At 37.3% G+C, this 12,967-nt stretch overlaps 1 protein-coding gene across 7 annotated transcripts in view; it reads left to right on the top strand.

Moving 5' to 3' along the window:
• NRG3 (neuregulin 3) overlaps positions 1-12,967 on the top strand; it is a 1,064,061-nt gene that overhangs the window by 744,666 nt on the left and 306,428 nt on the right. The window lies entirely within an intron of this gene.

Consider the following 12,967-nt stretch of genomic DNA (forward strand, 5'->3'; position numbering starts at 1 on the left):
TTGGGTGAGAGTAAAATGTAGTAAGATGTAAGCATTTTAAATATATAAAAGGCATAATACAAATATAAGCAAATGTTTTAAATATAATAAAATTATAAAATTTGAGGATTTCTACTTCTAGCCAAGATGACATAACAAAGACAAGATTTACCCACTTGCCTAAAACAAACATGAAGAAAAATGGTTGACTTGACACTGAGTATCAGGCAACAAAAATCCATAATCCTAAGATATGGGAAACTAATGAAGGAAACTCTATGATTGCCCTAGCTACTATCCTGAGAGAGTTTCCTGGCCTTGGCTCCACAAAGAAATTAGATAGAACCTGGTGGACAGATCCTCAGCTGAAGAGACAGAGTCGAAAGTCTAGAGAGATTAATAGAGCTATAGTTTGCAGAAGAGAATACCAAAATGTGAGCACTGCACAGAGAGAGAACTACAGAGATCCATGAAGGATTGCTCTTGATTATTCAAGTGAGCACCATCAATGCATATGTGTGAGTAAACTATTCAAGGTCAGGGGGAAAATATCCAAAAAAAAACCATCCAAAAAACAAAAAAAAAACGGAGGGAATAGTGTCTGGCACTCACACAGGACCAGGAACAGTGCTGTCCCCATGGAAAACCTCCTGAGTCACAGGAGTGAACTACCCAATGTATCTTGCCTTTTGCAGTGGGGATAATTAACCCTAGACTAAACACTGGTCCTACATAACAAATCTGAAAAGTAATATCCGAAGAATGAAATGATTTCAAAGGAACATAAGTGCATTCCAGAATAGTGCTCAGGAATACTTACAGAAATTCAAAATACCCAAAATGCTTTAAAAAATCACAATATCTGGCATTCAAGAAAATTGCTAAGTGTGCAAAGGCAGGAAAATATGACTCATATGAAGAGAAATAATAATCTATCACATCTACCCTAACCTGACATAGATGTTAGAATTAGCAGATGAGGACATTGATGGTTATTAACACTGTTGACTTCTAATTCTATACCCAGAAAAAGTAATTTTCAAAATTGAAAGTCAAACTAAGATTTTTCAGACATAAAAAGCTGAAAGTTTCATCAGCATTAGATACACTCAACAAGAAATGTTAAAGTAAATCTTTCAGGTTGAAGGTAATGATACCAGAGGGAAGTGTGGATCTACAGGAAAGATTGATGAACATGGGAAATGGTAATTACATGGAAAAATATGTGATTTTTAAAATTAATTAAATCTGGGGCGCCTGGGTGGCTCAGTCAGTTAAGTGTCCCGCTCTTGACTTCGGCTCAGGTCATGATCTCACGGTTTGTGAGTTTGAGCCCCATATCAGGCTCTGTGCTGACAGTGTAGAGTCTGCTTGAGATTCTCTCTGCCCCTATGCTGCTTGTGCTCTCGCTCAAAATAAATAAACTTAAAAAAAAACTTATTTAAAAAATTAAAAAAGTAAATCTCTTTAAGAGATTTCTTGACTATTTAAACAAAAATGATAACAATATGCTATGAGGTTTAAAATATATGTAAAGGTAAAATGTATGAAAATAGCACAAAATTCAGTAGGGAAGAAATGCAAGTATATTATTATAGGTTTATTATAGTATATGTGTCACAATAAAATACCACTTCGTGATAAACTGCTAAATTAAAGAGATATACTATAAACACTAAAGTAACCAATAGAATAACAAACAGAGTTATAGCTAAGAAGCTTAAAAAGAAGATAAAATGGAATTATTAAAAAAAATTGACTGATTCCAAACACAGCCAAAAAATAAAGGGGAAGAAAGAACCAATGAGACAAATAGAAAACAAACAGTATTATAATAGATTTATTTATTTATTTATTTATTTTTTATTATATGAAATTTATTGTCCTATTGGTTTCCATACAACACCCAGTGCTCATCCCAAAAGATGCCCTCTTCAATACCCATCATCTACCCTCCCCTCCCTCCCACCCCCCATCAACCCTCAGTTTGTTCTCAGTTTTTAAGAGTTTCTTATGCTTTTGCTCTCTCCCACTCTAACCTCTTTATAATAGATTTAAACCTAAACAATATCTATAACTTCATTCTATGTAAATGTTCTAAGTTAATATTCTAAATTAGAAAGAAAAATATTTTCAAATTGGATGACAAAAGCCAACTATATACTGTAGACAAAGGACCATAATTCAAAGGAACAAATAGGTTAAAAGTGAAAATGGGAAAAGATACAGCATACTAACAGTAATCCAAAGAAAGCAGGAGTGAGTATACTAATATCTGACAAACTAAATTACCAATCAAAGCAAATTACCAAGAATAAGAAAATCATTACAGAAGGATAAAGGAGTAAACTCTTTAAGAGGACAGACAGTTGTAAATATTTATGCAAAGACTGTGCTTCAAAATACATAAGGCAAAAACTGATGGAAAGGCAAGGTGAAATAGATACATTCACAATTACAGTCAGATTTTGTACTGCATGTCAATAATTGATAGAACAAGTAGAAAATCAGTGAGGATGTAGAAAGTTTGAATTGCACTATCATTTAATTTAAACTAATTAGGGTTATGTTAACCTAAACACTCCACTAAACAAAAGCAGAATTCACATTCATTTCATGTGCACAGAGAAAATTTATCAAGTAGACCATATTCAGGGCCATAAAACAAGCTTCAATATATTAAAGTAATTTAAGCCATACAAAATATGTTCTCTAAGCACAATGGAATTAAATTATAAATAAGTAACTGGAGGATCTCTGGAAAATCCTCAAATATTTGGAAACTAAATAATACTCATTTGTGTAATAGATGGATCAAAGAAGAAATCAAAACATATTAGAAGGCATCGGGTACTTAGTAAAAATAAATATGGAACATATCAAAATGTATGGGATGTCACTAAAACAGTAGTGAGAATTGAAAGCATTGAATGTCTATATTAGAAAAGATGTATCTCAAATAAATGACTTTAGCTTTCATTCTTAAAAAAAATACTAAAGAAAAGCAAATCAAATGCAAATTAAGTAGAAGAAAGGAAATAATAAAGAGCAGAGGGGAAATCTGTGAGAGAAGAGAGGAAAAAAAGAAAATCAAGGAAAGCAAAAGCTGTTTTTTTACATCAATAAAACTGATCTGATTAGAAAAAGAAACTAAAACTAATTATCATTATCAGGCATGAAGTATATGAAAATGCTACATATTGCTATAGGTATTGAAAAAGTCAATAAGAAATATTATGAACAACTTTATGCCAATGAATTTGAAAACTTAGGTGAAATGGACAAATACTTTGAAAAGCACAAATTACTAAGTTCATTCATGGAAAAATTAGATAACATAAATATTCCAAAATCTATAAAAAAAATTTAATATGCAGTTAAGTACCTTACACAAAGAAAACTCTAAGCTCTGAAGGTTCAATTTTGAATTGTACCAAACATTTAATGAAAAAAAAATACTGATTCCATATAAACTTTTCCACTATAAGAAGGGGATATATTCCAACTCATTTTATGGAGCCAGCCTTACCCTGATACTAAAGCCATATTAAGACTTCATAAGAAAAGGACACCATAAACCACTATCCCCCATGAACATAAATGCAAAACTCCTTTTAAAAACCTCTAGGAAGTTTAATCCAACCATACTGTATACAAGCAGGATATCGTATCGTGAACAAATGGTGTTTACTCTAGGGATGCAAGACTGGTTTAATATTTGAAAGTCAATCATTGTAATTCATGTGTTCAGTAACTGAAAATGAAAGAGAAAATATAAAACCATCTCAAAGCATAAAGAGAACTGATTTGACAAAATCCAGCATCCATTATTGGTAAAAACTCTCAGCAGTCTAGTAAATGACTTCTAGGAAGAACCTACAACTGGGGCGCCTGGGTGGCTCATTCGGTTAAGTGTCTAACTTCAGCTCAGTTCATGATCTCCTGGTTCTTGAGTTTGAGCCCTGCATCAGACTCTGTGCTGACAGCTTAAGAGCCTGAAGCCCCTTCGGATTCTGTCTCCCTCTCTCTCTACCCCTCCCCAACTCACACTTTCTCTCTCTCTTTCTTTCTCTCTCTCCCCCTCAAAAATAAATAAACATTAAAAAATTATTTAGCAATTTTAGCAAATTTTAGCAAAAAAGCTACTTGAAGTAATAAGCAACTTTAGCAAAGTTGCAGAATGCAAGATCAATTTACAAAATTTACTTATATTTCTATATAATAGCAGTAAACAATTGGAAATTGAAACTAGAAAGTAGTTTTATTAAAATAAAATAGCACCAAAATGCACAATATTAGAAATAAATTTGACAAAATATATGCAAGACCTGCATACTCAGAAGTACAAAATATTGTGAGAACAATTAAGGATACCCTAAGTAAATAAGGGAGAGAACATTTTCAAGGGTTGTAAGACTAAATATTTTTAAATTTTTATTTTTCCCCAAATTGACTAGAGACTCAATGAAATGACAATTAAAATTTCTGCAGGCTTTTTTGTAAAAGTGACATACTGATTCTAAAAAGCATAAGGAGGGGCCTCTGAGCAACTCAGTTAAACATCCGTCTGACTCTTAATCTCTGCTCAGGCCATGATCTCATGGTTTCTGCAGTGGAGACCCACATCCAGCTCTGTGCTGACAGTGCAGAGCCTGCTTGGAATTCTCCCCCTCTCTCTCTGTCCCTCCCCTGCTCACCCTTGCTCTCCCTTAAAATAAATAAATAAACTTAAAAAAAGGAAAGCATAAGGAAACGCACGGAACTTAAATAGCCAAAACAACACCGAAAAAGAACAAAGATGGAAGATTAACATTACCTGATTCTAAGTCTTATTGCAAAGGTGTAGCAATCAAAAAGCAGAGTGTTAGCACAACGAGAGACATGCAGATAAATAGAATGCAAGACAGAGCCCACATACATGGACATCTGGGTTTTTCATTTGTTTGTTTTTTCACAAAGATACAAAGTCAGTTGAGTGAGAAAGGATAGTGTTTTCAACAAAAGGTAGTGGAACAACTGGACATCAATGTGCAAAAATAAATGAATAAATAGAAAGACAGTGTTAAAATAATGAAAAGATGACCCACAGATTGTATCCAGAACAATATTTACAATATTGCATACATTTCTATATTATAAAATGTATTTATGTATTTATGTATTTATTTATTTATTCATTTATTTATTTTTACCTAAAACCCTGAAAGTTAAGTAAGTCAACAAGCTACCCAATTTAAAATGTGGGCAAGGCATTTTAACAGACTTTTCACAAAAGAAGATATATAGCTGGTAAGTAAGTACACAAAGATGCTCAGCATCATTAATTGTCAAGTATCTGCATATTAAAAATACAATGATATACTATTAGAATGGGCAAATTTTTTTTTTACATGGCCATACTAAGTGTTGGCCAAGATGTGGATAGAACTCTCATATCCCACCCCACCCCCTCAAAAGGGAGTATAAAATGGCAAAATACTTTGAAAACACTTTAGCAGTTTATTAAAATGTTAAGTATACACCTATGATCTCCTACGTATGTACTCAAGAAAAATTAAAGCATATGTCCATACTAAGACTTGTCATGAATATTTACAGTAGCTTTGATCCCCATTACAGCAGGAACAGATCTCAAGAAATTACACTGAGTGAAAGAGGCCAGAGACAAAAGAGCATACACGGAGATTCCACTCGGACAGAACATTAAGAAGTGCAATCTGATCTATAATAACAAAGTGGATAAGTGGTGCCTGAGGAAGAGTGACTGAGGAAGGGTGGGGGACACTTAGAAACTTTTGAGAATAACACATACATTCTTATCCAGATTATGATCAGTGGTTTCATGGGTGTAAACATATATTAAAACTTAACCAAATTTTGTATTTTAATTGTGTGCAACTTATCGTATGTCAGTTAAACCTACATAAAAATGTTAAAAGATAATTTTTATTCAAATATTTTTTCACATGGGAAATATTATATATATTAGAATATACACACATATGTGTACATGGAGAGAGGAATGTGTTTTGAGTTATTTTGATTCATTTATCTGCCTTTTTTTGTCCCACTTCATAGGGGTAGGTTTTTAAATTATTATGTGCTATTCTATTTAGTAGGTGCTCCAATATCTATATTATGTATGGTGTCCATATATATATATCCACATTTATATATAAAATATATTTCTTTTAAAGCATGAATACAAATCTGTATTATAAAAATATGGTTTGTGTTTTATTTACATAAAAGTGAAGATAGATAGATAGATACATAGATCTTGAGTGAGGATACAAACATATAAGCTTGTTTATGTATATATGTATATGTGTGTGTTTTCATATTCTCACTTCACCTTCATGATTAGTTCTTTTTTGCAAATAAGAAAGCGGAGAATCAGAGAAACACAAATAGTACATAAATTGCTCAACATTTCAATGCCGAAAAAAAAAAAAAGAATTGTAGGCGAGGTTTTGACCTAGTATTACAGCACACCGTCTTAGTAAGGGGAACGAGCATGCTCCCCAGGGACTAGCTTCTCAGCTGCTTGGGCCTCAAAACTGGGACTGTGAGCAGTTTGAAAACAAAGACCATACCGGATTTGTCTGGGGATCTTCAGGACATAGCAACGTTCACTGGGCAAGCAGTCACAGTAGCTCAATTAAAAATTGTTGCTTTTGATTCCGTTGGCCATTCTGTTTACCTTCAATTGTGGTCGGATAATGATAGGAGTTATAAGAAGGAGGATCTCTATAGCTGACACAACTGTTCATGTGTGTGCGCATGCGTGTGTGTGGGTGTGTGTGTTGGCCAGGGGTTCAATGATTTTAAGTCTCTATCCAGGCCACGTGCCTGGTGTATTTTAAGTATGAAGATCTGCAAGAGTCACAATGACCTACTGAGGTGATATGGAAATGAATAACATGCAATCCCAAACAATCCACACGCACTTACTAAATGCTTGTCTGCAATAAGAAGCAAGAACAGGCGGGGGCGCCTGGGTGGCGCAGTCGGTTAAGCGTCCGACTTCAGCCAGGTCACGATCTCACGGTCCGTGAGTTCGAGCCCCGCCTCAGGCTCTGGGCTGATGGCTCGGAGCCTGGAGCCTGCTTCCGATTCTGTCTCCCTCTCTCTCTGCCCCTCCCCCGTTCATGCTCTGTCTCTCTCTGTCGCAAAAATAAATAAACGTTGAAAAAAAAAAAAAAAAAAGAAGCAAGAACAGGAGATCCAAATAAGAGCATGAAACAGGAACCCCTGGGTCATTGAATCTAATGCCTTTGAACTAACAAACACAGAGGTACAGAAGCTGCATCAGCAGTTGGGGCTAGGTTTTCCATCTGCTGAGGGAATGTTTTGTGGAGGCTTTGGAGGACAAACACCCCCTCTTTTCCACACTTATTAAATCAGACTTTTAAAAGCCAGGGAAGAGAGCACAAAGCCAAATGTGGCTGATGTTGCTGGCGATATTGATGTTGTTTTTGCTGTACCTACATAGTTCTATTTCTAAAATAATAGACCTGCATTCTAAGCTTCTGTGGCTGTCTCTTCTCTTTTCTTTCATTTCTTTTATTATTTTTTTGAAGTGACTTTGATGTGTGAATGCAAAGGAAAACGTGAAGGGGGGCGGGGGGTGACGATGAGTGCCCCACAGGCTGATGGTTGGTTGTCCATCAGACATAATTGCACTCTGCTTTAGAAAATGTTGAAAGCCACCAGCAAGGCTCTGAAAGACATTTTTTAAATCATGAATACACATGAGCCACTTCACAGATTGTGTTTATAATTAATAGGAGGCCTGGGGTATCCTAACCTCCATAAGATGCCTAGACACAAAGCCAGTCCTTGAAATTATCAAGGCATTTGTCTCCAAACCATTCAAGGAAACAGCTTCAACTCTCAGTATCAGGAACAGAGTAACAGCTTAAATGGCTACATAATGTTTCAGAAAGGCCTGACTAATGGCTACATAATGTTTCAGAAAGGCCCAACTGAAAGTACAGGGCAAGGAAACTGACATGTGTAGAGGGCCAATGTCCCTGCTACTACCTTAGTATTTTGATACACACTCCCAAGTTTAAACCTATCCCATCACTGGGAGGAAGCATATCATTTAGATACTCATGACTTGACCAAAGATGTTAGACAGGAAAGAGGTATATTTCCTTCTCATATAGGGGCCACATAAGGACCTACGTTAAGAGTCCAGGGCAAGTATGAAAGCTCCATAAAGTCGATGGGGTCACAGTCTCCTTTAAACTTTATGCTTTGCCCTCCCTTGCACATGGCTTCCATCCTCAAGGTCACAAGATAGCTATTAAAGCTCCAGCTGTGACATCTGCATCCCAGGTAGGAAAATGGAAATAGCAAGATGGGATGAGAATTTTCCTTAAAGCCCCATGTTGTGACTTCTCTCTGTAATTTCTTATTTGTGCTCATTGACATTCCAAATGAAAAATCATGCTCTCTCACCAAACAAGATGCGAGAAGGATATGGGATAGATAACTAGCAATTGCTAGCCAGATAGGAATAATTATCCCAATTAAAAACTGAGTCTCCAAGAGATAAATGAACTGAACCAAGGTCATCACCCAGATCATGAATGGTGGTAGTATTCCCTAAGGAACCCCAATTAGGATGTGGACCACAGAGGTCAGATCTTGAGCCTGAGCAGGGACTGAGGTTAGTTTGAGCCCATCTGTCATTGGGGTTGCCAGGTGTTGAATTGCTTAGGTCAACTAGAATTGAACTTTTGGCAGGAGAAGAACAAAAAAGCCAGTGTGTGCGTAGAGTGTGAACCTGAAAAGGGCTGTGTAGAGCAGGAATGTGAAGCAAAGCCATAAGCAGTCAGGGTATCTTTTCCACTAGCACACATCGGAGCCTAATGTCCTAAAGGGAGTTGGCAGAAGATACAGGGAAATTCTATGAGTGCTAAGCTGGTTGGCCTCATTCAACATGCAGTGGGAAAGAGGGTATCTGCTGACTTTTTGAAAACCCAGGGAGACCTTCAAGGATGTCAGCAACTTGTCAAGGGTTTGTAGCTTTAGGGAGACGTGTTCTTGCCAAGGGAGGACATTAGCTCCGGGTTGGCCGCCAGTAAAGGGTATGTTTGTAGCAAGCCTTCCATACCCAAACCCTATGTGGACTTTGAAAAATCAATGGTTCGAAATGTTTCTGGGACCAGGAAACACATCCAAGCCTTTTGACCTGCCAGGTCACTGATCTCAGTGAATGTAAGGTTTCATTGGAAGCTCAGGTCATTGATACGGTCAGCCTTATGCTGACCCACAGCATGCCCACTGCCTGAGGATGCTCTGCACGTGTGGGGCTGGAAAAGCTCCAGGCTTACACTACCATATTTACATGTGCTCAAATCTGCTTTTAACGCTTAACTTCTCTTACAACAGTACTTCTAAATGAGTTTTTATCCCATAATATATATCATTGCACAACAGCAATTGTAACAGAGCTGCTCCAATCTTTGGGCTAGTAACTGCTGTCAATTATAGCATCAAAGTTTTTGTCATTATTCTCTGCATTGCGACCTGTCCTTCGTGTATTCTCATCCTGTCCATCAGCCCTTTTAAGTACTAGATGATTAAAAAAAAAAAAAAAAAAAAAAAAACACCTGCCAATAAATCCAGTAACCTATGAAACATTTGAGACCCACACTCCCAACCTTGCTTTTTCATCAGTAGTGGATTAGTAACAATTTGCTAATGAAGATTTTCTTTTAATTATTGGGGAAAATGCATTCCTTAATTAACAGAAAGAAGGATTGGTTTCATCCGGATTAATTATTGCTGGGAATGTGTCCCAAGCCCACTAGGCACAAGCTATTTAAAGTGAGCATATTAACAACCAAGTTAAGCAGCTTGGGGTTTAGCCTTAATAAGGTGGACCATAGTAATTAAGTTGGGGGTTATGGATGGATGGTCTTCAGGGGGTCCAGGAATTCATAAAGTTTGATGTAATATCTTCCATAACTTCCCCAGCTTCTCAATAGGGTATGTGATGGGCATATATAAGCAATGGTCTTAAGGGTCACCATCACACTGGGGCTTCATAGCACATACCTGCTTCCTCCCCATGGTGGTCCAGTCATCAGTCATGCAGTCATGGTCAGAACCTATTGCCAAGGGAGCCAAAGCCCTGCGTTGGAGAGACACCTGAGACTCACACAACCTGTTCTTTCTATTCACTTTTTTATTTCTGAATTGCTCAATGTGTTTATATCATATCCTTGTTTTCATCAGTCCACCATGAGCTATATATTTTCTAGCTGCTGTCTCTGACCTTCACTTCCTTGTCTCTCTCACAAAGATTACTATGATGTCTGGAATTGTGCCTCCATATTTTACAGGTCTCTTCTATTCACATTCTCATCCATCCCCACCCACCCCCAGTATTTGCTCCACCTCCCTCCCTTCCTAAAACCTGACTGTTCACTGTTGACACTCCTTCTCTAGGGAAAGTTTTATGTTAATCATTTTTACATTCTTCCCGAGGCACATCATGGTGTGAAAGTGGGTTTGGTGTCCTAATGTTTACCCACTGCCCTTCCAATAGCATTTACTTCTTCAGTTCTGGAAGAACAGAATATTATTCTTTGAGATTCAGTATAGCACAATTAATCCTATCCTGATTATTGTCAGCTAAAGGATTTTTTACACCCAATATTTTATTAAAATGTTGCCAGGGAGTGGCTGGGCGGCTCAGTCGGTTGAGCGTCCGACTTCAGCCCAGGTCATGATCTCGCGGTCCGTGAGTTCGAACCCCGCGTCAGGCTCTGTGCTAACAGCTTGGAGCCTGGAGCCTGTTTCAGATTCTGTGTCTCCCTCTCTCTCTGACCCTCTCCTGTTCCTGCTCTGTCTCTGTCTCTCTCTCTCCCTCTGTCAAAAATAAATAAACATTAAAAAAATATTTAAAAAAAAAAAAAAAAAAAAAAAAAAACAATGTCCGTGTGTCTCCATACCACAGTGTAAAGAACATTTTTGAGCCCTTGTCTTACTTGAGACGTCAACAATATTTTACTATGGTAAACCCGTCCTCTGTGTTGTGACTGTCTTTTCCTCTGGACATCATTGGTGTTGCACTCTGTTGGCTTTGGTCTTACTGTCTGGATACTTCTCCATGGTCATAGTTGCAAGCTCAACTTCTTCTCAGCCATTAAATGTTAAAGTTCTCCACTTACTCGCTCAGGCTCTTTTCTTTTATCACTTCATATTCTTTTCCTTGATGATATTCTTTTAGCATGTGTGCCCAAGATTTCCAAAATTTTCACGTAGAGCTCTAACTCTTCAGTAAGGTCAAGACTTTCATGTCTTCCCTTGAATGTCTCAATGGCACATTAAATTCAACCTCCCAATTACCCTGTTTAAGCTAGTTATCTTCCACTGTTAACTGCTCAGGGTAACACCCTGTCCCCATCAACCTCTATAAGCCAAAATTCTGAGCCTCTTCTCTGACACTACTCTGTCCCTTATTTGCCATTTGTAAAATTTGTAAAATTTGACTTCCTGTCTGTCAGATCCATCCATTTCCTTTTATCTTTGTTTCCACCATAATAGCAAAAGTTACCATTTATAATTTGGTGGACTAATGCTGAGTAACTTCCAATGTGATATTTGCCATTTGTGTAATCCTTTTAATCATCTCGTTACTCTAATAGAGAAGACTCTAGTGTTCTTTTCAAACTGCAACTCTGATGTGTACCTCAAGCTGTCACCCTTCCCTTTTCACGGTTAAAACACATCAGTGGTTTCCTGTTAACTCAGCTTGCTTTTCCAGAGGCAAATTATGCCACATCTCCTCATTCTTAATACTCCAGCTATGGGTTCATTCTTTTTTTCACTTGAATATGCTAATTAATATTGGTGGATTGGCCTAACAAATACACAATACATAACAAATGCATAGTTCAGTGAGGTTCTTACAAATCATATAAAACTTTTATGCAGTGTGATCCTAAGCAGACATCTTTTACATTGTGAGGAGGTTCAACAGCACCAGATTTAAGTGACAAACAGCAGACTTCTGTGCTTCTGACTGGAGTCCAGAGCAGAGTGTGGCCTGCCTCTCCAATCTCCTTACTTTGGGTTCCAGAGCTGACAGGGTAAAGAGGGCCTGCAGTCCTGTGAACTCAGGAGTGGTCAAAGCATAGCCTAAGGCCCAAAGGAAGTTGGCAGACTTCTCATGGCCACTCCTTCCTTTGTGGCACACAGAGATTTTTGTCTTTCTACAAAAACATGCACCAGCCCTGGGGCAGTATCAAGGTTTTGAGTATAAACACAGTCTGGAAGTAGTCCCCTCAGGTCCAGGGCAGACATGAAGAATGCTGCTCCCCCCACAAGGGGCAAGGTCAATGATCTGATGCTAAAGTTGCTTTCCAACTGTGACTTAGATTTCTTAGCAGTAGACATCTCAGCCTCCAGTGTCTAGATAACGGTGTGGTGCTCAAAATGCTTTAACCCTAAGCACCATTTTGTCTAACTTAAAAGCCTGAGAGAATCTCAAAAGAAGAGACTGTTAAATTTTTTTTAAAGCTAGGCTTGAGAAAGTATATCACCAAAGGCCTGTGGCAACTGTACAGGCAGCATCAGCCTTACTCCTTGCAAAGGGTGTCAGAACACTGTTATGTGCCTGCTTCTCACCATTGCTCTGGGCTTGGGAAAACAGAGCTTAGAATCATTGGCAAACTTAATGGTTCAACCAAGCTCTCACTCATCTCAAGAATAACTCTCAAGAGGTGCTATGGTTGTGACATCCCAAATAATAAACATTTATATGTATATATGTACACACGCACGTATACATACGCAGGAAATTTTAGAGATAAAACTGGTAGCATTCCAAAATTTTTATCTAGCATCTACTAATTGTAGACACATGATAGGTAATGCAAATACATCAATAAAATTAGTATGGGACCTAAATTTATATATTAATATAATATAATATAATATAATATAATATAATATAATATATATT

Source organism: Prionailurus bengalensis, chromosome D2 (genome assembly GCF_016509475.1).
Source record: "Prionailurus bengalensis isolate Pbe53 chromosome D2, Fcat_Pben_1.1_paternal_pri, whole genome shotgun sequence".
NCBI lineage: Eukaryota > Metazoa > Chordata > Mammalia > Carnivora > Felidae > Prionailurus > Prionailurus bengalensis.